The sequence below is a fragment of the Bactrocera latifrons genome, unplaced genomic scaffold, assembly GCF_001853355.1.
Source record: "Bactrocera latifrons isolate USDA-ARS-PBARC rearing strain unplaced genomic scaffold, ASM185335v1 scaffold_18, whole genome shotgun sequence".
NCBI lineage: Eukaryota > Metazoa > Arthropoda > Insecta > Diptera > Tephritidae > Bactrocera > Bactrocera latifrons.
This window is the reverse complement of record NW_017535296.1, coordinates 1794705-1798962: the sequence shown is the minus strand read 5'-3', so window position 1 is coordinate 1798962 and position 4258 is coordinate 1794705. Positions and strand designations below refer to the sequence as shown.

General features: G+C 35.2%; 1 protein-coding gene across 5 annotated transcripts in view; it reads left to right on the top strand.

The window, feature by feature from the left end:
* The first annotated feature begins 3545 nt into the window (after positions 1-3545).
* The window catches only part of LOC108967217 (cell death protein hid), a 43772-nt gene continuing 43059 nt past the window's right edge, over positions 3546-4258 (top strand). For 4 of the 5 annotated variants that reach the window (XR_001993248.1, XM_018930506.1, XM_018930507.1 and 1 more), the window contains exon 1: positions 3546-4026. The gene's annotated coding sequence lies outside the window, so the exon portion shown is untranslated. Of the gene's footprint in view, positions 4027-4110; positions 4150-4258 lie in introns of those variants that run through there. The other variant, XM_018930505.1, reaches the window with a different exon arrangement.

The following is a 4258-nucleotide window of genomic DNA, read 5'->3' as shown; positions in this document are numbered from 1 at the left end:
TCTAAAGAACACACTTTGGCATTTCTCGAAGATTATCTCTTTTAAATAGTGAATTGAGTGAATCGAAAGGGGATTGTCCGCATAGACTTTAGACTTTACATAGCCTCACAGAAATAAGTCTAACGGTGTAACACGATCTTGATGGCCAATCAACCGACCAAAAACTTGAAGTTATCTGCTCACTGAAGTGTTCTCTGAATAAATCCATTAATTGACGCAATATGTTGGAAGCAGTACCGTCTTGTTGAAACCAAATATAGCCCAGATCACGAGCTTTAATTTCAGGCATCAAATAGTCGGTTGTCATGGTGCAATAACGCTCACCGCTCACGGTATATAAAGAAATTGAGTCCTCGGTGGTTTCTAACTTGCATCAGCTCTTTATATTTCAACATATTTCATGTACTATATATGGCAAATTTAATTGAAGTATACCGTGAATTTAACAACGAAAACCTCCATTTTAATTATTTCCTACAGGGTTAGCTTTATAAGCACATATGTATTTCTATGCTGAACATACCACCACATAAAAATTTCCATCATACATCTGATAGATATAAGAATATAAAATCATACGACTCGTCGACAGAACTGAAAAATCATATGCGCAAAATATCATTGTGTGCCTGCCCACCTTTCTGCTTACAAAGAAACAAGAAGATATATACAACTACATACATACATTTGTATATATCTATATAAAATATGTATATAAATGTATCAGTATGTACAACTTCAAGTTGCTTCCCGCCATTTTTGTTCCCAAATCACTGAGATTGCCCTGGCAAGGAACTGGTCTTCCAATAAAATACATATATTTTAGCTCTTTTCAACATCTTCTACTCTCTTATAATTGATGGAAAATCTCTTCATTTATGCAATTTTACTCTTTTTCATATTTCACTTTTTATTTTGCTTTTAAAACAACTCTTTGGCACCTACTTATACAGCGCAATTCTATGCTCACCAATTATACTGAGTAGGCAACCCGGTGAGTTGCCCCTACATAGGCGACGGTAGCAAAACAAAACAGCGAAAATAAAAGCAAATTGTGAGAAAATATAAAAATAAAGAAAAAACAACCGAAAGCAAATAAAAAATAAAGGTTTATAAAAAGTAGCAACACTCACTTCTCCGTTTTGTTTTGCTTCGACATTCGCCACAAGACGACTCGTTTAGTTAGGCACATACATATATATCGACAAAAACTGTCTACAATCAGTTGCTCCCGCTTTGCGTACGAGCATAAAATATGTACTGTGAAATAGAATAATTATATTTTCAACTTTGAGCTTTCGAGCTCTGTTTGGGGATATTCTTCGAGGCTTATCTCATATAGATCTCATTTTATTGTTATTATTATTTTACAAAATTTTCTACTTTGGCTACTTTTTATACGGATTTTATTAATTACTTCCTTACTTTTAACTGAAAACTATTTGTTAGATTATGTAAGCTCATTTTAGTGAAGCCACCAACTTCTCCAGCCAGAAACGTGATCCGTTGTGCCAGAGCTCCTAAGTATGGTTCAAAAGAAAGTTCCTTCGTATTCCAAATTATTTTAATTTAAAAACATACTATTTCTTAGAATAATGCTTCCAAATTATGGTTATAAAGAGTTTTGAAAGTTTAAAACTCATCATGTAAACTCCTAAAATCCCTTGAACATTTCTAAAGTGGCAGCAACAAACACTTTATCTGGTTTTTAGCCCTTAAAATATATTTAGTTTATATTTAATAAACGTTTTCGTACACTAAAAGGATAATTTTTTAGGAAACTCGAAAAGAATTTCGTGAACCTTAACTTTATGGATACAATTTTTGAAGAGCTAAATAAATCTAAACTTTCCTCTAATCTCTTCTGACCAGACATTTTTTGGATTTTTTTCTCAAAAACTTTCCTATTTCAAAAATTCCTAACCTAGATCTGTCTGATTCATAGAAACTCTATATAAAGAAATCGATGGACGATCTATTATCAGATCAATGATCGAGTTTTCCAAAGGATAAATATGATTGAAGGATTAACTAACATCTAGTACAAGATCGATCATGGGCTCGATAGATCGATACGTCAGGTATTGGAAACAAAAATATTTCAACCCAAGAAGTCAATGATACGTCCAGAAGTCTCTAACAATATTCGAAACCATTTAAGGAAGTCTTTTCGCCAGCGCAAAATTGTATTATCTTGACCGAACAAATCCACCTCTCTTTCATTTATATATTTGAATCGTATTCTGCCACCTTTAAAGTTTAATCCCGCGCACTGTATACAAAAGAGCTTTCTTTCAGTATTAAGAAACAAAATCTCAACCAACACTTTTTAAAGAAACAGACAGCAAGAATATAGTTCTATTGCTGCTTTTTACTCTTCTTTCGAGAATATATTGTGATCTTCTGAGCGTGAGCGTAAAACTTCTTAAAGAGCGCGACACAGAAGCAAGAGCGTATATCCATAAATCAGTGCATGGTGTCTTGCATCCTCTTCTAGCATCTTATGTACACTGCAAAGGCTTGATGAGCAGGTCTTTGTCGTGCTAGCTGCTGAGTTGCTCTTCTAGTTGGCTGATGGCTCAGCTAAATCATCAGCGCTGCAAGTGCATATTTACCTATGCATACATGTAGTTGTGTATGTATACATGTTTGCAAGTGTGCTGACATTTACGTGTGTTTGGTTTTGTATTTTCCACCACTGCAGCACACAAATACTAACACTACATAGCACACGCATTGACGGCCTACCTGTTCGTAGGTGTGTGTGTGTATAGCCTCCTGTTAAATGCACACCAACTCCCATGCAGCTATTTCAATTGCGTGTGTGCGTTACTGAGCTGCTGTTCTGGTTTCTAATTGTCGCGCTTACTGCTGCCGCTACGCTCACGCTGCACAAGACTCGTTGCATGCAACTGCAGGCTGCCACTGACTCTTTGACTTCGCTGCTTTATTTACCTTTTTTCCTCGCGCTTTATGTTTTTCCATATTTTTTCTTTTGCTTTTTCAATTTTTATTTCAACGTGCGTTTTTTGTTTTTTTTTTTTTTTTTTTTTTTTTTTTTTTTTTTTTTTTTTTTTTTTTTTTTTTTTTTTTTTTTTTTTTTTGTTTTTCTTTTTGCTTCAAATCGGCTCGCATTGTTGTTGCGCGCGCTCGACTCCCCGCTGTTGTTGTTACTCTCAGCTGCATTATGATTGCGCTGTCGTGCTGTTGCTTGCATCTATCGTTGTTATTGTTGTTGATATTTTTTGCTGCTGCGTCAGTGTGTTGTTGTTATACTGACTCTGTACACTCGCTAATTGTTGTCGTTGTTGCTGACTGCGTTGGTTCACTCGCTGGCTGGCTGCCTGCTTCTGACTGAATAGCTGGTGTTTTTCGAGCGTTCTGACTATCTGCATTGGTATGAGTGACAAATGCCGTCGGTCAGATTTGCTCGTGTGTTTGTGAGTAGTTGACGACGTCAACATCGCCGCTGTGCCGCCGCTAGGAGGAGGTGGCAGAACCTACACTGCGCGCCGACTAAAACAGAAGCACAGTTGATTGAGAACAACGAAGCAAGTAAGACGTGTTTGTTGGTTGGTGGTTAACACTTTAACGCTGGTTTTGTTTTTTGGGAACACTCTGCTGTACGCCAAAACGCCAACCCAACAACGCAACACCAAACGACAATTCAAAGTGCAGACGTACGCTCGCGTGGGTGTGTGTGTGTGTTCATATGTGCGTGTGCTTCAGCAAATAGACGCGAACTTGCAAAAGTTGATTAGTGCCAAAACAACAATAACATTAAGAAAAGTAATAAGTAACACAAAACCAATTGAAGACGTGCTAAATACTTCCAGTTAATTGAACGTAATAACAAAAACCGTTAAAATATATTGTTTAAAAAATTTTTCGAATTTCGTAATGTTCGAAAAAATTGTAAACAAAACGATTTGTAAGTAACTAAAACTTTTAAGTGCGAAATTTGCCTGTTGCAGCAAATTTAAAAATATAAAAAGCGAAAAATATCAACAAAGTGCTGTGAAAATTGTAAGTTTAATAGCCAAATAAAATTAAGCAATATATTTAAATACTAAAAGTGCAAAAATAATAAAACACAAACTGTAAAAAATATTACTTTGCATTTTATGACGAAATTTTCATAAATACTTGGTGAGCAAAATAAAAGGTGGTTTTGTTTTCAATTTGTGAACACTGAAACTATGCTGAAATGAAGACAAGAAAAGAATTTTTTAATATTAAAAAAATTAAAAATAAAAAT